Source organism: Epinephelus lanceolatus, chromosome 4, assembly GCF_041903045.1.
Source record: "Epinephelus lanceolatus isolate andai-2023 chromosome 4, ASM4190304v1, whole genome shotgun sequence".
Classification (NCBI taxonomy): domain Eukaryota; kingdom Metazoa; phylum Chordata; class Actinopteri; order Perciformes; family Serranidae; genus Epinephelus; species Epinephelus lanceolatus.
The window spans coordinates 13,485,449-13,510,428 of NC_135737.1; the positions used below are offsets into that span (position 1 = coordinate 13,485,449).

At 42.2% G+C, this 24,980-nt stretch overlaps 1 protein-coding gene across 2 annotated transcripts in view; it reads right to left on the bottom strand.

Annotated features, from left to right (window-relative positions):
* slc8a2b (solute carrier family 8 member 2b) overlaps positions 1-24,980 on the bottom strand; it is a 289,543-nt gene that overhangs the window by 83,105 nt on the left and 181,458 nt on the right. For both annotated transcript variants that reach the window (XM_078166917.1, XM_078166916.1), the window contains exon 3: positions 21,390-21,454. The gene's annotated coding sequence lies outside the window, so the exon portion shown is untranslated. The remainder of the gene's footprint in view (positions 1-21,389; positions 21,455-24,980) is intronic.

Here is a 24,980-nt window from a genome sequence, read left to right on the forward strand (position 1 = left end):
GCAATCGCAGGAATGCTTAATTATCTGTTGCAGGAGAAATGTGTCAGAGTACCATTTTGAATGAAATATACAGTACAGGCCAAAAGTTTGGACACACCTTCTCATTCAATGCGTTTTCTTTATTTTCATGACTATTTACATTGTAGATTCTCACTGAAGGCATCAAAACTATGAATGAACACATGTGGAGTTATGTACTTAACAAAAAAAGGTGAAATAACTGAAAACATGTTTTATATTCTAGTTTCTTCAAAATAGCCACCCTTTGCTCTGATTACTGCTTTGCACACTCTTGGCATTCTCTCCATGAGCTTCAAGAGGTAGTCACCTGAAATGGTTTCCACTTCACAGGTGTGCCTTATCAGGGTTAATTAGTGGAATTTCTTGCTTTATCAATGGGGTTGGGACCATCAGTTGTGTTGTGCAGAAGTCAGGTTAATACACAGCCGACAGCCCTATTGGACAACTGTTAAAATTCATATTATGGCAAGAACCAATCAGCTAACTAAAGAAAAACGAGTGGCCATCATTACTTTAAGAAATGAAGGTCAGTCAGTCCGGAAAATTGCAAAAACTTTAAATGTGTCCCCAAGTGGAGTCGCAAAAACCATCAAGCGCTACAACGAAACTGGCACACATGAGGACCGACCCAGGAAAGGAAGACCAAGAGTCACCTCTGCTTCTGAGGATAAGTTCATCCGAGTCACCAGCCTCAGAAATCGCAAGTTAACAGCAGCTCAGATCAGAGACCAGATGAATGCCACACAGAGTTCTAGCAGCAGACCCATCTCTAGAACAACTGTTAAGAGGAGACTGCGCGAATCAGGCCTTCATGGTCAAATAGCTGCTAGGAAACCACTGCTAAGGAGAGGCAACAAGCAGAAGAGATTTGTTTGGGCCAAGAAACACAAGGAATGGACATTAGACCAGTAGAAATCTGTGCTTTGGTCTGATGAGTCCAAATTTGAGATCTTTGGTTCCAACCGCCGTGTCTTTGTGAGACGCAGAAAAGGTGAACGGATGGATTCCACATGCCTGGTTCCCACTGTGAAGCATGGAGGAGGAGGTGTGATGGTGTGGGGGTGTTTTGCTGGTGACACTGTTGGGGATTTATTCAAAATTGAAGGCACACTGAACCAGCATGGCTACCACAGCATCCTGCAGCGACATGCCATCCCATCCGGTTTGCGTTTAGTTGGACGATCATTTATTTTTCAACAGGACAATGACCCCAAACACACCTCCAGGCTGTGTAAGGGCTATTCGACCAAGAAGGAGAGTGATGGAGTGCTGCGGCAGATGACCTGGCCTCCACAGTCACCGGTCCTGAACCCAATCGAGATGGTTTGGGGTGAGCTGGACCGCAGAATGAAGGCAAAGGGGCCAACAAGTGCTAAACACCTCTGGGAACTCCTTCAAGACTGTTGGAAAACCATTTCAGGTGACTACCTCTTGAAGCTCATGGAGAGAATGCCAAGAGTGTGCAAAGCAGTAATCAGAGCAAAGGGTGGCTATTTTGAAGAAACTAGAATATAAAACATGTTTTCAGTTATTTCACCTTTTTTTGTTAAGTACATAACTCCACATGTGTTCATTCATAGTTTTGATGCCTTCAGTGAGAATCTACAATGTAAATAGTCATGAAAATAAAGAAAACGCATTGAATGAGAAGGTGTGTCCAAACTTTTGGCCTGTACTGTACATACATATATTTATTTATTTCAAGAATAGTACAGCCCCAATATATATATACATGTATACACGCATCTTTTTATTTATTTATTTATTTATTTATTTTTTAATTCCTTTTATGATACAATTAAGCTATGGTTCTACTTTGTTTTGTGGTTTTAGGGGCACTTATCTCACTTAGAAGAGCCATGGGGTGGTGGTAGAGTGGCGGAACAGCTGCCCATCTATGTATAATTTGTCGACCACAAGAGAGGTCCTATTTCCCTTCTGCCTGTGCTCTTTTAAAATGGGATATAACACTTTACGCCTCTCGTTGATTTCCCTGGGGAACTGATCGTTCATACTGAACGAAGTGCCTTTTAGCTCTCGTCCTTTACTCTTAACGAGCATTTTCTGCTGATAATGTTCGAATTTGGCGATGATCGGACGAGGACGCTGGCCTCCTCGGGGTCCGAGCCTGTGGACGCGGTGAAAGGTGATGTTGTTGACAGTCTCCGTTGGGATCTTGAGGGCCGTCACCATGAACTTTTTTACCTGGACTTCTGGGTTGTCTGGTGTGCTCTCCGGGATGCCAGAAATGATTAAATTGTCTCTCATACTTCTGGACTGCACGTCGAGGACAGTTTCCTTAAGGAGTTTATTTTCCTTTTTGAGAAGATCTACATCTGACGTGACCGCCGCTAAGGTGGAGCTGAGTTCAGCGTTGTTTTGCTGCAGGTCGCTAATCTGCTGGTAAGTGAACTCCAAGCTTACCTTCAGGTCTTTTATCTCCTGGTGAAGCATACCGAGCACTTCTAGCTTCTTGTTGATGGATTCCAAGATGCTAAATTCGGAGGATAACAAGTCTTGTGTATCGGTGGCTGAGTCGGTCTTCTTCCTCTTATTGGGGTTGTCGGCAGGACCCTCCATGACGCACTCGTAGTAGTATTGATCGATAAACTCTTCTAGGTCATTCACTCTGGCTGATGGTGCAGGCTGGAGTTGTCACCCGTTAGGTAATTATAATTGTTTGGCTAGTTTGTTGATATCTAATCTAGCAGCTAGGCGCCGCCATGTTGAATCTCAAAATCCCACAGTGGTCTCGTGGTCTCACGCTGCCATCTGGTCTCCTTCTCTCCAAGAAAAACTGTACCAACCCAAAAACTGTACCAACCCAAGATTAGCTGGTCTCTCAACGCAATTGACCAAATTTTCTCGACAAGGAGACTGGGCAAAGGAGAGCCCGCCTGCCCTGATGGAACGTTTGCAGCCGGATACACGATGGACTCCTGGGAGAAGTGGAGGATTGTGTGCCTGTCGATCCTTTCCGTTGAGGATGTTGAAGACGTCTACATAATTGGAATTATGATAACAGGCATTCTGCTGTTTGGAGTTAGCAGCTTCCTGATCTATCGCAAAGTTCAGAAGACGTTGGCAGCACTTTTGGCAATCGAGAAGCTGCCCGTCATGACTGAGGGAATGTGCAGGGCTGTCAACACTCAGACTCAAGCGATATGTGAGTTCAATCGCAAGCTGGATGCGATTCCTGAACTCCTTCACAAGATGGATGCCAACTTATTGGAAGCAAGCCACCGGGAGACTCAGAGAGACTCAAAGGCAGACGAAAAATTTGCAGTGTCGGCCTGACCCAAAACAATTGTTATCTTCATTGGCTCCCCAAGATAACCAGCTCTCCCAAGGCCGTTTACCTCTCCACTCTCCTGGATGTTAAGCAGACAAGATGCTCCGGGCCCCATCTCCCCCCCACCACCCCCTCCTCCTGTGAACTTTGTTTCTGGATCAGAACTCTCCGAGGTCGTCTCCACGGCAACGGCCGTGTCTTCGTCATCAGTTATCAGACGGCAGAGACAATGGGTTGGGACTGAGTGGAGATGAAGTACATGGACTTACACATACACACACATGAAGACACATAACATGCACACCCCCTCCAACTCAACGCCTTCTTGGCCCCCTCCCCCCCTCCCTCCCTTCGTCGCAATGTAGCATGGGAGGGTGATGCGATGTGGCCAAATGTGGCTGCGTGCGCACCCCCCAGTGTCTGTGCTGCGACACCTCCCCTCCCCAACACCCCCCCCCCCCCCCCCCCTCCCATATGTGCAAGTCTTCGAGTTTTGTTGTAATGTCTTATTATGTGTGCTTATGTGCTTATGTGTTGTATGTTTTTAGTTTGTAAAGCGCTTTGGGGTTGCATTCTTGATGTATGAAAGGCGCTATATAAATAAAGTTTGATTGATTGATCGATTGATTGATTGATTGATTGATTGACTGATTGATTGAGTGGCAAACAATGGAGCAGACCTGCAGGGAGAAATTGCCCAGACATACATGCCTTCGTCTTTTGTGGTCTCTACTTGTCGAACTGTCCCAGCTTCATATTCTATGGTCTGGATTTAGCAAAACACAAGGAATATTTCTGCTGTGTCTGAAATCCTTTGTTCACTTCTCCATACAGACATTTATCTTACTTGATAGTGACACTTATCATCGGCATTGCAGTGTGGGATTGTTAGATAGCAGTTTTCATGCTGCAGACACAATTTTGAGGACAGCATATAGTGGAAACTTTTACATCCTCAGAATTCAGACATTCTAATGAAATGGTAGACAGCAGATGCAGTGCAGTATGCAGTAAACAGGGAGTGACTCCAGCAACAGGAAGAATATGAATTGCTTAGATGAATACACTCCAGCCCCATTCAGACACGATTTACATTTCAGGGGGGACTGGAGAATAAAATATGCACTGTGCACCTTGATCCTTTTTTCCCCCTTTCCTTTAGGGATCTTAATCAAATTTGCAACAGAATTGGATGATACTGGGATTCTATCTGAGGAGGGAGAGGCGTGCATGGGTCTCAGCACCACAGTTAATGGTACTTCCACGCCAATGATATCTAAAAGATCCTGTTTGTCCATGTCCCTTGGGGCAGGCTTGCTCCTCAGCGGCAGTCTGCCGCTATAGTACCTGACCTTTGGGGTCTGGCTGGTTATTTAGTGAGCTGAGGGGCTTGGGGTTTGTGGCAGAGCTTCCTGAGCTCCTCTGTGAGCAGCATACCAATGAGGTCCTGTAGAGGGATGTAGAGCTTCAGCAAGAGCTGCAGCAACTCTATTACTGTCTGGGGATTCATGATTGAGGGGCGGATCAGTCTCTTTCTCTGCTCTCTGGTCTTATCCCTCTTCTGCGTCTGGTCACTGATCTCCAGGACCTTCAACAGATAGTAATCTACCAGTCATCAGGGGCCTCCTCTTTGTTCTGGCTCACCTAACATTGCATCTCCTCCCTCTCTGCTTCCTCCTGCTCACTGAGTGCCCTGTCCATCTCTTTGTGGCTCCCAGTGACCATCTTATCAGTCTCTCCTCCACGAGGACCCACTCCTCTCCTTTGGCCACATCCTTGCAGGCCTGGCTTCTCAGGCTGAATTTGTTCTCTTACTTCTCATTGTTGTCCCTGAACACATCTCTCTCTTGACCAGCAATTGTAGGCATCCACCCTTTATAGCTCTTTAAAGATGAGGCATAAACTGGCAAAACTCTGGGTTGTGTATTGCTCATCCAAGTCCTCTGTGGCCTGCTTGGAAGTGATGGTATTCTCCTCGTCCTATAAATTCAGCGGATATCTCTTTTTTTTTTTTTTTTTTTAATATCTTTTTATTGATTTTCTTGAGCAACAATACAAATACAGATCAGTAGTACACATCTCTACAAGAGACAACCAGTGTGACCTAAGCGTCGAAGAAACAAGAGTAACATGGCAATTGGAACTTCATGTGATACAACAGTATTTGTATAGTGCCTATAATAAGGTATAATAAGGCTCAGTGCCTATAATATAAGGCACTGAGCCGAGGACATGTCCAAAACATATGCAGGTGGTTAGCTGGGGCTTGGTGACATCTGTTACATTCACTATTTTTGTCAGGGAATATTTTGGCAAGTACAGCATTAGTATAATGAGCTCTGAAAAGGATCTTGCATTGCAACAGGCCATGTCTTGCACATATGGATGAGGAGTGTACCAGACGTAGACTTTTGTCCCAGCTTTCGTCTGAGATTACAACACCAAGATCCTGTTCCCAAGAGAACTTGAGAGAGGCAGTCGGGGATGAATTCAGGGAGCTGATTCTGTCAAAAATAACAGAAACAACTCGCTTCTGGTTCGGTGACAGTGTAAGGAATTGGTCAATTTTGGCTTCAGGCGGGCGATTGGGAAAATGCGGAAATTGTTTCTGCACAAAATGTCTGATTTGGAAAAAACGAAAAAGGTGAGTGTTGGGCAGGTTGAATTTAGCAGAAAGCGCTGCAAAAGAGGAGAAGGAGTTGTTCTCGTATAAGTCGTTTAAAGCTATGAGACCATTAGCAGCCCGAAAACGAAAAGCAGGATCTGAAAGAGAGGGGGAGAAGATATGATTATTTAAGATTGGAGCACAGGTCGAAGCCCTGTGGAGTCCATAACGTTTCCGGAATTGGAGCCAGATCTTAATAGTGTCAGAGACAACAGAGTTGTTGGAGTTGTTTGACAAATTAACAGGGAGTTGTCAGCATATTACAGAAGAGAGTGAGCTTTTGGATGAAGAGAGCTCTATGTGGACCCGGGGGGGGCAGTCAGCGGGTGAATTACAGTTAAGCCAGAAAAGGAGTTTTGCAATGTTACAGGCCCAGTAGTATTGATGAAAGTTTGGAAGGGCGAGGCCGCCTTCCGATTTTGGTAACTGAAGAATTGTTCTTTTGAGGCGGGCAGGTTTGTTGTTTCAAAGAAAGGAACTCAGGAGACGATCTAGTTCGACAAAAAATGTTTTGTTTATAAAGACTGGAATGTGCTGGAAAAGGTACAAAAGTTTAGGTAAAATAATCATTTTTATCAAGTTAGTACGGCCAGCAACTGATAAAGGGAGGGAGGCCCATCGGGATAAATCAAGTTTACATTTGTCCAGTAACGGCTGAAAATTTTTGCAAAATAAATCCTTGAAAGAGTTTGTTACATGTATCCCCAAGTACCTGAATCCTCCAGAGGCCACCTTAAAGGGAAAAGCAGTCAAAGAGACAGTCTTTGCCAGAGGGTTTACTAGAAATAATTCACTCTTTTGGAGATTTAATTTATAGCCGGATAACTTGCTGAAGCCAGCGAGTGTATCTAATATTGTGGGGAGCGAAGAAAGCGGGTTAGAGATGTATAATAAGAGGTCATCCGCGTAGAGTGAAAGTTTATGAACTCTACCATGGCGAACAATGCCTTCAAATTTGACGTTGCTGTGAAGCCAGATGGCCAGAGGTTCGATGGCTAAATTAAATAATAGTGGAGAGAGTGGGCAGCCTTGACGCGTACCACGCTGAAGAGGAAAAGGTTTTGAAAAGTTACCGTTAGTACATACCACTGCAGTTGGGGATGCATATAAAAGCCGAATCCAGGATATGAACTTTGGATGAAAGCCAAATTTTTCTAGAATGAAAAACAGGCCTTCTCCGCGTCGAGAGATACCACGACTTCTGGGTTGTTTGATGGGGGAGAGTATATGATGTCGAGTAACCTCCTGGTGTTAAAGAATGAATGTTGTCCTGAAGTGAAACCTGTTTGATCAGGAGAAATTATAGATGGTATTACCTGCTGAAGGCGGGTGGACAGGATTTTAGACAGAATTTTAAGGTCGACATTTAATAAAGAAATTGGTCTATAACTACCACAGAGGGATGGGTTTTTGTCTTTTTTGAGAAGTAAGGAAATGGAGGCCAGTGAGAGGGTGTCCGGGAGCCTGCCTACAATAAAGGAGTCATTATACATTTTAACCAGTATTGGGATTAGCTGAACAGAAAAAGTTTTATAAAATTCGACGGTAAAGCCATCAGGGCCTGGGGACTTCCTGCTTTGCATTGAGCTGATAGCATCTTGTACTTCTGCAGCTGTAATAGGGGAGCCCAACCTCTCTGACAAAGCTCCATCAATTTTAGGGTACTCCAATGAGGAGAGAGGACTGGAGGATAGCTCGCTAGACGAGCACTCAGAAGTATAGAGACTGGAGTAGTATTCTTAGAAAGCAGAGTTGATATCAGATGGGTCTGAAACGGTTTTCCCTGAAGATGAGGTAATTTGAGTAATAAGCCTAGAAGCGTCCACTGCTCTGGCCTGTTGTGCCAGAAGCCTGCCTGCTTTGTCTCCCTGCTCAAAGAAAAGCTGTTTAGTTTGTCTCAACTGCCTCTCTGCTGTGTGCGTAGTCAAGAGGTCGTATTCTGAGTGCAGTAGGAGCCGTTTTTTGTATAAGTTAGGAGAAGGAGTGGAAGCATACGCTTCATCGAGATTTTGTAACTCCTTCTCAATTGTTTGCAGCCTCACCCTTTCAGCCCTCCCCGCCTGTGACACGAATGAAATTGTTTGTCCGGATAACAGCCTTAAGGGCCTCCCAGAAAGTTCCAATTGTGACGTCAGCCGTATCATTAATTTCAAGATAGGAACTAATCTGTCCACTTATGAATTCTTTAAATTTAATGTCAGCCAAATTTTGTGAGGGAAAGTTCCAAGGTCTTAACGAAATCTTACCAGTCGGGAAGTGAATGTCAGCGGAAGTAGGGCCATGGTCAGAAACAGCTATGGTATGATAATCACAGGAGCTAACTTGGTGTTGTAGTTTGTTATCAATAAGGAAAAAGTCAATTCTTGAGAAGGTGTGGTGTACATGTGAAAAGAAAGAAAAAGCTTTACTGTTGGGATTTCTGAATCTCCAAGGGTCGGAAATACCTAACTGGGACATGTAATCCAGTACTGTTTTGACTGATTTCGAAGATGGGGAGTTGCCAACATGGGATCTGTCTAGGTTAGTATTCAGAACCAAGTTAAAATCTCCACCAATGATTAAATGGTGATCATCTAAATTTGGCAGTTTAGCAAAAAATTTGAGAAAGAATTTTTCATCATCCCAGTTAGGGGCATATATAGAAGCCAGAACAACTGGGGTGTTCTGTAGGGAACCTGTGACTATAACGTAACGGCCATTGGTATCTAATGCAGTGTGTGAGGGTTCGAACATAACATTTTTCGAAATGATGACGGCAGCCCCTCTTGACCTGTCAGAGAATTTCGAATGAAACATATCACTCATCCAGGCTCTTTTAATACGAGAGGTTTCAGACGATCTGAGATGAGTTTCCTGTAAGAATATTATGTCCCCCTTAAGATGTTGTAAACGTGCCATTACCTTACAGATTTTGATGGGTTTGTTCATGCCATTTGTGTTCCAGGAGATCAAGCGTAAGTCTTTACTGAACTGACTCATAGCGTTGGGATCCTAAAGAATGGTACCGTGGTGAAGTGATGCAGATTCTCGTACCTGAAGTGAGATAAAGAGTGAGCGAGATATATATACACAAAAGAAACAAAACAAAACAACAAAAAAAAAACACACAACCATGAATCCAGTAGTGACCAAACACTGAGTTAAACCTGAGTACAAACCGTTTTTGAGCATCACAGCTCAAACTTCCAGATTTTCTAATATCATCCAGGATCTCGCATCCCTTAAACTATGATAAAGAACCCCAATGACTAAAAAAACAGGAAAATAAGGGGATAATAACTCAACAGCTGAACTGTATCACATGAGAAACATGTCAAAACAACTTCAGATTAGAAAGACATAACCAAAAAAATCTGAGAGAAACAAAACTAGGATATCCATTAATTCAACATGGTTCAGTATAGCCACCAACCTGAACACTAAACTTAAATCTAGCCTCATAGGCATGTGTTTTTTAACGTTAAGAAATAGATAGCGAAAATAATAAAAATAAGTCAGTAATACAAGTTGCAATGCAAATATGAAACACAGGATGCACACGTTATAAAACTTGGAACAGGTGTGAGAAGAGTATTGTTCAAGGAGAGTACAAACCGTGGGAGATTTAGTACTGCAGAAATCCAGTGCCACAAATCAGAGTCCAATATAAAATTAAAGTTCTAATAAAAAACATAAATAAAAGACAGGTCCCTGAGATATGGTGACAATGAGCCTAAGATCACAATCCGGGATGAAAAGTTAACAAAGATGTGAACACGATCGGCAGTGCTCTCCCAGCTTGTATGTTAGGCTGTCCCGTTAGCCTGGTAAGGCTTGTTAGCCCGTGTTGGAGGCTAGTTAGCCCGTGTTAGCATCGGGCCGCCGGCGGGTGATAGTTATTACAATAAAGCCAAAGAAGGCGTCCTGAGTAACTTTAATGAGACAGGGGGTGTGAATGGAAGATATGAATTCTTTGGCTTCTGCCACCGAGGAGAATTTCTTCTTACCCCCTTCCTTGGTTGTGATGGTTAGCCTAGCGGGGAACAGCAAGGCTGGTTTGAGGCCAAGATTGTAGAGCTCCGAGAGCACCTCTCGGAACTTTCTTCGTTGTTCCACCACTTCTGGAGCGTAATCCTCATAAATAGCAATCTGAGACCCACAGTATTGCAGGTTTCCTCTCCTGGATCTGGCCTCCCGTATGATCCTCTCCTTCAGTTGGTAGCGGTGTAGCCTGATGATAACGGCCCTCGGTCTCTCCCCTGGCTTCGGTCTGGCAGCTAGCGTTCTGTGTGCTCGGTCTAGCTCCGGTGGTGAAGGCAGGATATCCGTTCCGAAGACCTCGGCCAGCAGTTCTGAGAAAAAGACGGTGGGGCGAGGCCCCTCGATAGCCTCAGGAAGCCCCACAATCCTAATATTGTTACGGCAGCTGCGGGACTCGAGATCGGTGACTTTATCCTGTAGCTTAGCATGGCTATCCACTAGCGTGGCACAAGTCGTCTCCAGAGTGAGCAGGCGTTCATCTTGGAGGTTGGCATTCGACTCTAAGGAAGCAATTTTTTGGCCGTGCTCAGTTACCGCAGTTTGTATGCAGTCAAACTTTGCCTCCAGTGTCGTGAAAGCAGTCCTGAACTCAGCGAGGATAGCCGTCCGATGTTCATCTAGGATGCTAGCTATTGCATCCATGCTGATGGGGTCGCTAGCCATAGCTTCGTTAGCCTTCATGGTTTCGACTTTGGCATTCGAGTCTTTTTTACCAGATTTGTTGGGTTTTGATGCCATTTCAACCTGCAGCAGGGCAACAGCTGTTATATTATCCTTTGACTCTGCATTAACAATGACGTTATGGGGTTGAAAAGGGTAAAAGTGTAAAAGTTACGGGAGCGAAACTCAGACACCGTCTACTCCATCTGCCCCTCCTCCGGAAGTCAGCGGATATCTCTTGTGGGGTCTGGGGAAATTGCTCCTAAATCCCGGTGGCATTTTAACCACTGGGAAATGACAGTATGTGGTCTGTAATAGAAACTCCAGTACCTACCTGCCTGTTCTGACCTACATGAGAGACAGGTAAAGTAATGCCTGGTACACACTACACAACACTTCTGTCCATTCCAACAGTCACTATGTCACATTACGCGATTGTGGAGTCATAAAATTGCGCTGTGACTTGGCCAACAGACATGACACACTACACGATGGTCCACACCAATCATCCCCGGTCGTCTTTTACAATGTGTGCGATGTCATTGGGTTATTCTTGTCCTTTTTTTATTACTTTTACTAGTATTTCAGTCACTGTGTCTGTTCCTGTCCCAGCAGAAATGTTGTAGTAACGTAAAATCTGCCACCAGATGGCAGGAGCTACATTTGAAGTGCCGTATGCAAACATGAAAGTCACTGAATCCTCCACAAGAAGTTCTGGCAAACATTTCACAATGGAAGCCTTTTTAGAAAAATGAAGAGATTCTCTCAACCAAAGTTATGAAGGGCTTTTAATTTGAAACAGATACAGGAAGTCTTGAGTTTGAAATGACGGTGCGATGCATTAACTTTATCAAGGCCAGGGTTCCTACACATTTGGAATTTCAAAATTCCATACTTTTCCATACCCTAATTTCCAGACATCTCTGCGCTGTTTTTTTTTTTTTTTTTCCAGAGAATATGCGACATCTGAGTAAATATATCAGTGTATCATATTTCACATCATATTTAATTATTCTTAATAGGCGATTGTAGCCAAGTACCATAATGGCATGCAAATAAAAACTCAGGTAAGTTCAATGTCTGGGCTGAGGCAAAACGGTTGGGACTCTGGGTGCAAGCGATGCAGTAACGAGACGTCGGTGTTTTTTCCTTTAATGTGGCTCAGAATCGCCTTCTCCCCCATGTTGACGATGTCAAACGATTTCACACAAAGCTTGCATCTAGCTCTGTGTGTGAATTGGGAATCCTTGGCCAACCAGTATTTATATATGGTATTGTCAAGCCATCCATCCAAAAACTTGCATCTACCCATTGTGAACCACGTGAAACTCGTCTTCTTGTTGAAGGTGCAGTGTTGGAGTGAAACTTGATACCTGGGGGGCTGGAGGAGGGTCATGGGGCAGCGGACTGGACATACCACTTGTCAATCAGGTAAAAGGGGCGGTATGTTTTCTGAGACGTTTGCTCTCACACAAACTGTGCTTGGCCCGGCATAAAACACGATCCGGATTGATTAAATTATTTTTGGAAATACCTAATTTTCTATTTTAGAAAACAATATTTTAGAACAGTGGTAATAGTCTGGAAACATAAATATTTTTCCATACTTTATTTTTCATTTTCCATACTTTTTAATATCTGGAAATTGATCAAATTTATTTCCATACTTTCCATACTTGCATAGGAACCCTGCAAGGCAAATGGGAGCGGATAAAAAGTTAAAATATGTTCTGTTGGATCTCATAAGGTATTCTATCGGTCAAAGTGACGGCTGTGATGGGCGTGACAGTCGTGAATGACAAAAAGAAAATCAAACATGCAAGACTTCTGTCAGGACGCTGTGAGGCGTCCCAGACGTGGAGTCAGTTGTCTTTAACTATGACTCACTACATGAGATGAAACAATGGCTTATCTTGTTCAACTCCATGCCGACACAGTACGTTGCTGCGTCGAGCTAGAATCCGGCTGATATCGCGTAGTGTGTACCAGGCATAATTTAACAGGTTGGGGGATTGACTGATTATCTGCTCAGCCTGTTGTCACTAATCAAAGGGTTATAATTCAGGTCTTTCTTTATTCCTCTACAAATGAATGTTTTAACAGCTCAAACAGCTACAGTTCCTCAGCTCTTACACAAGCTGCGTACAAAACAGCAGGGGCACATAAACCACCTTAACATTGATTGTTTCTGTTGTTGAATTCTTGTCTCACTTGTCTCTTGACTCACCCTGTCCATACACTGTTTTTCTGTTCTCCTTGACTGAAGTGAAATCAATAAGAGACCTCAGTTTTACAACTAGATTCACCCCAGCTGCTGTTTACCCAATATCTATGTGAACCAGTTCCACCTCAGCCTCACCCAAAACTTTGGACTTACAAAAAGTTGTTGCTTTCCTCATCACTCCAACAAGTGTGTATCATATATATATGTACAAACACAACAACACTGGAAATTATTGATATCAGCCAACTCTGCTACTGTCTGATGCTTTTGCACTAAACTCACTCAGATCTTCAAACTGAAGAATGTTGAGTCTGTGTCAGGAAATGAGGGTGATTTTTTTCCAGGGATTTTTGGGAACATCAGTCATCTCTACTCGACCTTTGTTTACTGGATCACAAGGGATCAGCAAGAGTTTTAATACCATAACTACATAACTGGCTTTGGGTATCTGCCAGTAATACAGTAAGCATGGAACACAGATTCATTGTACTTTGAGTGTGGAGTATTTAATTAAATGTGGGGAAGTTATGCTTAACTGAAAGACAAACACAAGACATTAGAGATGCCCTCTTCCACTCTGGACATACTTTCATAAATAAGCATTGGCTTACAGTAAATAATTATTTAATCAACATATAGGTATAAATATCGGTTCAGACTCTGTATCGGCAGATAACCTATATTATAGGACCCTGATTGGGATCACAGGCATTCCCACAAAACATACAAACAAAGAAAACATGGCATCCATGACACCATCGCATTGTACCAACAGGCTGCATGAAGTGACTGCACATATTTGCCTAATTAACTCTTTTAAGTTCCCATGAAATGGCTAGCAGAGTGCTGTGCATATTTCCATGTTTTCCTGTAAAAACAGGAAACCAGGGAAGGACATATTACTGGATACAGGTTGGGGCTTACAGCAGCCAATTTGATGTCACAAGCAATGGGACGATGAAGGAGGCTCAGTCAAAATTGCAAAAGCTAGCTTTGCTAACGGTGCTAATAGTGCTAACAAGGCTACAGTGCTGACAGAGCTAATGGTGTTAATGGGGGTGACCTGTGGGGAATTGGGAAGGTGGGCATTTGGCTTCCGCAACAACGCCGTCCCACCACTGTGGGTCGGGAGAGTGTTATTAGCAATAATAATTGGTGAGTGGCACCAATCTATAATTGCTAGCTAGCTCATAGGTCCTGTGCACCTCTCTGTAAGTGGCACAATTTAAATTCATGGGGGACTGACAGAACAATTTGAGAGAGTATTTCACTGGTGGCAAAATTACGATTTGCTTCTGACTGCAGGATGAATCATCAACATTTTTTTTTTGTTTGAATGACAAAACTCAAAAATTCCATTTAGAGTGCCTAAAAAACGTTCTTGTCATGTTGAGCCACATACTAGCAGCATATTTGTGACAATCAGACAAAGACATACAGTACAGGCCAAAAGTTTGAACACACCTTCTCATTCAATGCGTTTTCTTTATTTTCATGACTATTTACATTGTAGATTCTCACTGAAGGCATCAAAACTATGAATGAACACATGTGGAGTTATGTACTTAACAAAAAAAGGTGAAATAACTGAAAACATGTTTTATATTCTAGTTTCTTCAAAATAGCCACCCTTTGCTCTGATTACTGCTTTGCACACTCTTGGCATTCTCTCCATGAGCTTCAAGAGGTAGTCACCTGAAATGGTTTCCACTTCACAGGTGTGCCTTATCAGGGTTAATTAGTGGAATTTCTTGCTTTATCAATGGGGTTGGGACCATCAGTTGTGTTGTGCAGAAGTCAGGTTAATACACAGCCGACAGCCCTATTGGACAACTGTTAAAATTCATATTATGGCAAGAACCAATCAGCTAACTAAAGAAAAACGAGTGGCCATCATTACTTTAAGAAATGAAGGTCAGTCAGTCCGGAAAATTGCAAAAACTTTAAATGTGTCCCCAAGTGGAGTCGCAAAAACCATCAAGCGCTACAACGAAACTGACACACATGAGGACCGACCCAGGAAAGGAAGACCAAGAGTCACCTCTGCTTCTGAGGATAAGTTCATCCGAGTCACCAGCCTCAGAAATCGCAAGTTAACAGCAGCTCAGATCAGAGACCAGATGAATGCCACACAGAGTTCTAGCAGCAGACCCATCTCTAGAACAACTGTTAAGAGGAGACTGCGCGAATCAGGCCTTCATGGTCAAATAGCTGCTAGGAAACCACTGCTAAGGAGAGGCAACAAGCAGAAGAGATTTGTTTGGGCCAAGAAACACAAGGAATGGACATTAGACCAGTGGAAATCTGTGCTTTGGTCTGATGAGTCCAAATTTGAGATCTTTGGTTCCAACCGCCGTGTCTTTGTGAGATGCAGAAAAGGTGAACGGATGGATTCCACATGCCTGGTTCCCACTGTGAAGCATGGAGGAGGAGGTGTGATGGTGTGGGGGTGTTTTGCTGGTGACACTGTTGGGGATTTATTCAAAATTGAAGGCACACTGAACCAGCATGGCTACCACAGCATCCTGCAGCGACATGCCATCCCATCCGGTTTGCGTTTAGTTGGACGATCATTTATTTTTCAACAGGACAATGACCCCAAACACACCTCCAGGCTGTGTAAGGGCTATTCGACCAAGAAGGAGAGTGATGGAGTGCTGCGGCAGATGACCTGGCCTCCACAGTCACCGGACCTGAACCCAATCGAGATGGTTTGGGGTGAGCTGGATCGCAGAATGAAGGCAAAGGGGCCAACAAGTGCTAAACACCTCTGGGAACTCCTTCAAGACTGTTGGAAAACCATTTCAGGTGACTACCTCTTGAAGCTCATGGAGAGAATGCCAAGAGTGTGCAAAGCAGTAATCAGAGCAAAGGGTGGCTATTTTGAAGAAACTAGAATATAAAACATGTTTTCAGTTATTTCACCTTTTTTTGTTAAGTACATAACTCCACATGTGTTCATTCATAGTTTTGATGCCTTCAGTGAGAATCTACAATGTAAATAGTCATGAAAATAAAGAAAACGCATTGAATGAGAAGGTGTGTCCAAACTTTTGGCCTGTACTGTATGTGATAAAAACAAACAAACAAAAAAACCTTAAACTTAATTTGTTATGATATTACGGAAACTTTAATACTTATGACAATGAGGGTGAACAATAGGTTATGAACCCTCTCTTCTACATTGTTGATGCACAACATTTTATGTTAAGTCTGTTTCTTTAATCAAAGTGAAGTATTCTGAACAACATGACTGTTTTCTACCTGCACGTCTCCTGTTTTGCAGTCTGTTGGATCTCATAAGGTATTCTGCACAGTGCTCAAACAGATATTTTGTTTAGAGTTTTAACACCTGTGTAGACGCACGGAGAAGCAAAACCACATGAATAATTTACTACAAAGTTCCACTGGATAGACTTCACATTTAATTTCCAGCTATAACAGAGCTCTTTGACAGGAGGGAATAATTATGTTAACAGAATCTAAATGAGCTGTGGCTCCTGGTCTCTAAAACAAAGAAAAAAAACTAGTGTATTGATGGAAGTGTTTTTATTCAACCAGGGATTGCATCCTGCACAAATACATTGTTTTTTACAGCTTCCCAACAAAAAACTCAACTAAAGCAGTTACGAACTTCACTGAACCACTTCCACAGGGACTTTGAAGAATGGAGAGACATTTTTCTTTCAGTCCCTGCGCAGAATTTTCAGACCGGTCCAGGGATTTGACTCAACAGCCTTCAGGTCAGAGCTTCACTCTTTAAAGTTGCTGCTTTTTTCAGCATTTTCCTGCACATGCTTTGTGTTGCAGCATGAAAAATATGCATCCTTGAATGGTTTCTTGTATGTTGCATTTAGCTTAAAGCATTGCCAGTATTAAGTTAGGACACTGTGATATAAAATATGAGAATTGCTGAATAGGTGTAATTATATTTATACTGGTGATATTCCTCTGCTATCTTGTTCTTTTTCTTTGTGTAGTTTCCTACATGTCTTACCTCCTGTTATGTTCTCTTCTCTGTGTCCTCTCTCCTTTCCTGAAGCTTGTTCAGCACAGATGGTAATGTAACAGGACAAATGCATCTGTCTCGCCTAACACTTACTTTGCCACCATCCATCTCACTGTAAGCTGTGTTGTGTGTGCTCTTTCACACTGCAGTGAACCCTGAACTCCTGTTCTTTCCCTTTTGTTATCTTAACAATATAAAAAGCCTAAAAGTAAAGATGATTTGAGATAAAAGAGGAAGAAGCAGGCAGGACATTTTTCCCAATTCCCTCTGCAACAGCAGGACGCTCTTTGCTCACATCCATCCATCATCTTTCTGTGTCCTGCCGCAGTGGAGCTGACAGTGTGACAAGACATAAAATCAGCCAGTCTGCCCAAGTAGGTAGCCTATAACTTCAAACTTTAACTGAAAGTCACATGCACATGGCAGACTACACTTATTGGTCTATGCAACAGCTAATCATATATCTAATCTCATACCTGAACCATTAAACCAGTGTTAAACTCGAACCTAGGATCACTGATGTTAACACCATGCCACAGATTTCAGGAAACAACAGCAGAAAACATGCTGACCACAACTTCATCTATAAAAGATAACTACCAGCACTGAACAAAATGTAGCAGTCTAGGGAGAAGATTTGGGAAAACAGTCACATACAGTGAGATTTACTGCAACAGTTTCCAACCAAGCTCAAATCCTCAAAAAGGACAAAGAAAAAAATTACCTAAACAATAAGATCATATTTTTTGCCAAATAAAATACTACCCATTGTTCACATCCTTCCAAACTGAAGGTGCTAGGCATCTCCAGAAAAACAAAAAAACAAACCAAAAAAAAAACAACAAAACAATAACAGATCATGTTCAAGTATTTCATTACAAACATGCACTGGAAATGAACCCTGTATCATACTCAGTGCACCACAAAATCACATCAAGGAGCAAAAACATGGCCTCTAGAAAATATGGTGCAATGTTCAGTACACCAAATTAGGACATCCAACTATTCACCGTGTTAGATTTTTAAGACTGAATTAAAAAAATGAAATGTTACCAAACAGCGTTGAAAGTCAGCAGCGAGAGACTTGCCATTTTTAACTTCCTCCAAAATGTCACTTTCTAAAACATGGTAATATGTCCTTTTTATGTGCTTTCCATTACTGGAAACACACCTCTGAGACTCATCAACCACCTCAATTTAACACACACACACACACACACACACAAATCATTATGATGAGGCCTAGTTGGTTAAGACAAGGCTATTTATTACTTTGGTGATGTACACGCATGCACGAACGCACACACACGCACATGCACACACACACACACACACACATACATATATGTAGACATATACAGCTCCACATGCATCCTATTAAAATGGAGCTCTGACATGAGAAGTCAACGAGGAAACAGTGACAAATCTGCAGGACAGATTTGCGAGATGAAGAAGGAAAGAGCGAGAGGAGCGAGAGGAGAGAGTGGAGGAAGGTGGAATGGAGATGGCTGGAGGCGTTAAGGAGAGAGGTAGAGAGAGTGCAGACTGTGAAAAGCAAAAGATGGAGAGAAATTGGAAATAATAGGAGTGTCAGGGTAGTGGTCCATGAGGAGACAATAAGTGAGTCCTGTTGCAGTTTCCCTCTGAATTCCTGACAACTTGACTTGAGCCCTGAGCTCCATCAGCCAGCTCAGGATGAGGAGAGCTGGATTAACAGAGACCCAGAATAGATGCACGCACGCACGCACACACACACACTGAGCATGAACATTAATTACCACACAGACAGGCAATTATGCGCGAACACCACACACCCACACATATAAGGAAATTAGAGAAAAATATAAACACACATTCATGAATTATTTTCACCTCACACACATATGCACGCACGCAGGCTCATGGACGCACACACATGCACACTCGCATGCACACACACGCACGCAGATTATTAAAACATAACTAGTGCAAAGTAATACAAAAACACACACACACACACACACACACACACACACACACACACACACGTACAGTAATGACCCCCCCGACAGCACCCATTCATCACCACTTGGCTGGGTTGCCGTGGGATATAACTAATGAGCCATTACTCTTACCCAGAATGCATTGCATTCTCCCTTCAAGCTCCAAACCCCTTGGTCACTGGTCGACACGCACGTGTGACTCTGCATGTGTGTGTATATGATTGTGCCTTTACATATGTCTGTGTCTAGAGCTGTACCGATTAGTTTAAAGCTTCATTCATAACTTTGATATTTGAATTTTAAATCAACACTCGGATGCTACACAGCTTCTTTTTTTTTTTTTTGCATCTCTATTCATTCTGATTAAACCTGGTATTTCTGCACAGTTGTACATAAAGATTAGGCTACACTAATATTTACTAGTATTTAACTATTTGTTGCATTAGATCCAGTGGTAGCTGCACAGGGTTGTTTACACTTTGTGTGATTTAAACATTTCCATTCAGTGTTGTGAAGTCCAAAAGTCAAAATTATTTTTAAAAAAAATGGAGGTATTAATTTTCAAAGTTTACATCATGTTTTAATCTAACAACAATTTCCTTCAATCCATATTTGTTGGCGTTTTGCCTTTCAAAATCAACATTTTTACTGCAGTCAAAAAACTGTTTGCTCTCCTGCCTGCTGCACACAAAGGGAGGCTGGCATCTAAATGAACAGGGTGGTTAATGACATTAATATAACCTCAATAATCTATCTATCTGTCTATTTCAGCCCCAACTCTATTGTAGTGACTTAAAAGTCCAGTGTGTAGGATTTAGGAGGATATATTGGCATAAATGAAATATTACATTTATTACTTTGTTTCCATAAGTTAACAATCTCCCGGTAATAAGAATCAGGTTTTTGTGACCTGGGAATGAGCCGTTTATATCTACATATGGAGCGCGTCCTTTATTACAGAGTCTGCCAGTTATGGATTCTGTTCGAGGATTTTTTTAAGGGTGACAACATCATAAAATATGAAGATAGACATTTGAAGCTTCATTCAAAAACCTCAATAGAAGCTTCAAATGTAAAAATGAAATTCGGTACAGCACTAATTGTATCTCGCATCGTATATCTTGATGTACTTGATGTCTGTGCTGCACACATCTCATTGCTGAACATATATATATATATAGTGTGTGTGCGTGTGTGTGTGTGTGTGTGTGTGTATGTGTGTGTGTGCGTGCACGAGTCACAATGTTGTTAGAAAATGGATCAAATCTAATAATCAGAAAACTGATTCGGGGACAGTCACATTCTCCAGAGTATCGTGCAGACACTGAATGTATGACAGAGCAGGACCATTCATCTCCATTACGGTGAGAAACATACATTAACATGTACTTTACGCCCTGCAGGTACAACACAGTCTCACTAATGATTTCATCTGAAGAAACAGCTGAAGATACTGTTTCTCTCTATGTCTCGGTCTAACAAGCTTTAAGACACACACACGCATGCATGTGCTGCCGAAGAAAAATCCTGAACCAATTAGAGCCTCTGTGGGCGGGATTAAAGTTGGATAAGTTTACCCAGTTTCATCAGAGTCAAAAAGACACACACATGGTGCCTTCAAGTTATGGTCGAGTTCTTTCTCCTTCACAACTCATGACTTTGTACACTAAGTGGAAGTCTTCTAAAAGCTGGCCTACATATGATACTCAGATCAATTCAAGCTGTCACCTTGCAAACAGCCACCAGAACACTGTCCACCTGCTAAACTGCCTCATGACATCATGACCTTAATGACATCTGCAAATGGATGTCACAAAAGTTCCTGCAGTTAAATGCTGCTGAAACAGATGTAGTGATCACAGCAGACACCTTAGTATCTAACAGCTTTGGTTAACTGTCCCATTCATACAGAAATCTTGTCTTTTTTTGAGCAAACATGTTAAATCAAGGGTTCAATCCTGCTCATAATGCAGAATGGCCCACTTCAGAATCATACATATTTTAAAGCTGGATTATAATTAGTGATTAAGAGCAAGAATCGCTCATGTTGTTGCTGGCAAATGTCAGAAAAATGTCTATATTTTGCCAGTCATCAATGTTTTTAACCATACCTTATAATTAATTGGTTGATGTATGTTTTGTATTATTGATCTGAGTTTGTAGAGATGAACGCAGTGCAGTAAATGTATACTATTTGCCTCTGAGATGTAATGCAGTAGAAGTTTAATGTAGCATAAAATTGAATTGCTCAGGTAAAGTAGAGGTACCTCAAAACTGCACTTCTTTCCTTTCCAAAACTGGCTTCTATAAGGTACATTTCACAACCAGTGAGCTCTGTAAGTTGAGGATGTGATCCAGCACAGTGTGTGTTAAACACTACACAATCTCCACTTACAGACTCTTGACACTACACCTCTTCGTCCTTGTCTCCTCTCCATGGCAGTGTCTGGCCCAATTACTGCCATTCCCAAGAGAATGAAATGTGACCAGTAAAAAAGGAAGGAGAGCAAACTCACCACCAGTCTCGGGTCGGCTCCTTCTTCAACTCTTGATCCACATAGAGCTCCTACTCAGTGGCAGGCTGCAGAAAAAGAGAGATTAACAGATGAGAGGAGCTAACACAGAGGCAACCACCAAACATCTTGCATGGAGCACATCCTACATTCGTTCAAAGACAGAGGAAGGGAGAGAGGCAGAGAGAAAGGGATGAACAAAAGGAGACAGACAGATGGCAGGAAAACACAGAGGGAGAACAATAAAGGGAAAGGTAGAGTGTGCTAAAGAAGAGAGATATATGGGTCAGTGATCAGGTCTCATTTGTATAAATGTCAGTTAATTAGGTAAGCAATAATCCCCACAGATGGGTCAAGGATAATGAATGGATAAATGCAGTATTTTTCCACCAGCGAGTTATGTAATAACAGATGGTACGAGGGCAGAGGGAGAAATGAACTGACAAAGACAAACAAGGTAAGACAGGTGTATCGATATTTATTCATTATCGACTGTTGGTGAGTCATCCACAAGAGATTATGACACACATTACTCATAAAAACTGTTTACAGATGGTGACGAAATTCTGCTTTTACAAGCTGGTAAACCTGCAGAAATCTTATTCCAGTTTTAGTGATCCGCAAATACTTTGAAATGCTTTTCCATCCAGTCTGCAATAAAGTGTTGGAGGTGACATGGATTTTTGATAATTTTGCAGCATTAAAGTGGTCAAATCTTTAAATGTTGTATCATGCACATTAAAGTATTTGATACAAGGAAGTTTATTTGATAACACGGATTTAAAGAAGCAGTGTTTAGGATTTTGTGGCATCTAGTGGTGAGGACTGGGGACTGCATCCAGCTGAAACTTCTGCAATGTGCCAAGTGTGAACTCCCAGTTAGGATTCCTTAAACATTCATTGCTCAGGAGGTTTTTAAGCCAGTAAAACCACTGAGTGCAGCAGTTTCATGTTAAAAATCAGTGTTTCTCAGACGCTGTTTGGCTCATCACGGATGGGGTTCCAAATACAGTGGCTGATGTGAAAGTGCAAATGGCCCTGTCTAGAGCCAGTGTTTGGTTTGTCCATTCTGGGCTACTCTAGAAACATGGCGGGGCAACATAGCGGACTCTGTTGTCATGGACTTGATGTAGATATAAACGCTGCATTCTTAAGCCACATTTCCACCAAATGCTTTCAGTATGGTACCTTTGGAACCAAAAGTAACCCTTCAGACATGGTACCTAGACCCTAGCTCTGTTTGGTGTTTCCACTGCAAACAGCGCTCCTAAATGTGGGTGGGGTTGTTGTCACTCACTGCTCCGTCCAGTGCTCAGAGTATTTTCTCATTATTGGAGACACAGAGAGAAGTCTGCACCTTGTTCACATAACCAGGCCGAAATTAATGTATATGAATGCTTGAAGATCCGCTCATTCCTAAAAGTGTCTGGCATATAAAAACTAAAGTAATGGTCAAAGTTGTTAAAGAGAAATTTGAGTTGTGTTGATTGATTCAAGTCCTCAACTCATGCATTGAGTAACACTACAAGTCAACGTTCCACCTTAAAAGTCGCCGGATGTCAGCCCAGTGAATGACGTTATTTTTACTCCAACTACAGCTGCTGTGAGAGGCAGCAAAACATCCTTTCATTTTATAGTTACAGTCTACTAATAAAACTCTCCATAGTATAAACAGTGGTAACATGAGCCTCAAAACCAGCCACAACTCAGCCCTGAGCAGAATGACCGTCCGATACTGACCAATCAACAGACTGCAGTGTTCACAGCTCCACCTTTTACTACCAGATCTGTGTGCTAGGTACCCCAACAGAAGAGTGACCAAAAATGGCAACGGTTTCATTGGTACCATCCACAACTTTTCACAGTGGAAATGGAAAAAAAGCATACCGAACTGACTCTACAGTACCATACTGCTCGGTGGAAATGGCACTTAAGGTAATGAAACCCAGCAATTCTTATTTACAGACTGACTGGGTTTTAATAGACAAAAGGGTTTGACACTGGTAAGCTAACCCCTGAAAAAGACCTGAAAGAGGTATAAATCATCACGTGAACCTACGCTTGCTGAATGAACAAGATAAATTTCAGGAGAGGCTGTAACAAAGTCATGTCCATGTAAATACTGTTGATGTGTCTTGTTCGTGTCAGTATGCCCTTTATGTGTGTGGCATTTACTGTGCTGTCCCCTCCACTGAGGGACATCAGATGAGTTAACCTTACAGAGCAGAAGGTCATCACTCTGTCCGTCTCCCACCAGCCATTCTCTCAGCAGATAAAGATTTATTGACAGAGTGAAGTAGAGAATCCATCAACTTTTTAATAGAGGTCGAGACCTTGTGAAAATGAATGGAGGACTCTAACTCTCTACTTATGTCCCAAATCAGAGGCTGATTTCCTCTGTCAGAAAAAAAATGATATGAGGCCCAGAAATGCTTTCTCAATGCACATTTATAGGACACAGCTACTGTTTTCAGTGCAGCCCTCATAATTAATTCTCCCCTGATAAGTCATTTAATGAAGTTGCTTTAGGGTCAGGGTTGTATTGCCACCTGTGGGTTTGGCTTGACAGTGGTTCAGTTGCGCTTTTATGTTTTCATTTGGACATAATTTTCTTGGTTAACAGTGTATGTTCAAAATGTTGCTGTAACATTTACTATAAACATAAAAGTTAGAATTCGGTTTAAGGTCAGGATCATAAAATGTTCCAAAAATATTATTTAGGACTCAAAACTACATAAATTATGTTGTTATTTTTTCATAAGTAACTGTACAAAGGTGTGCATATCTGTCTAATACTGATTGAAAGGGGTGTGCCCATTGTTCTGACAACCCAAAATTCCAAAGCCCTCTAAGTCTGAAAAATGTCCCGTCTGACCGAAACTCCCTTTCTCCAACAGCCTGTTATCTCATAAACAAATGACTATTGTTTAGAAATCCCGCCTCTCAGAAAATACACTCTCTGCAGTTACACAATCTATTAGCAAGAAAACATTTTGGCATTGTACATTTCTGTAAACCACAAATACATCATATTTGAACATTTGTTTTAGTGGATACGCTGAAACTTAACATTTCTTAACAACACTGGTGAATGTGTGGTTAGGTTTAAGCATGAAAAAGGTGGTTTTTGTCGTTAGGGAAAGATCATGTTTTGGCTTAAAACACCGACGTTTGGTGGCAAAAAAGCTGCTCTAAAAGCAGGGTAGGGTCTGTGAAAAATACCTGGGATCGGTGGCTTAAACGCTGCTGGGAGCTGAAATAACCTGCAGGGAGTGTGTATGTTTGGAGAAACAGGATTTCAGAGCAATCGGTGTTTATTTATGAGATATAGGCTGCTGGGGAAATGAGCTTTTGGTCCGAAGGAACATTTTTTCTGGCTAATGGGGCTTCAAAATTTTGGGCCACTGGAACAATGACTGCAGTTTTCTGAAATACATGTGCTTTTGAAACTGCTGCCATGACGCACCACAGTGGATAAAGACTTCCATCCTTCACAGTCCACAGGTGTGTGTAAATGTGTCATTGGAGGGCTGTGACCTCGTCTGTGACACTTTAATAAACATCAAGTTCTCTTTTCCACTCCTCTCTTCCTCA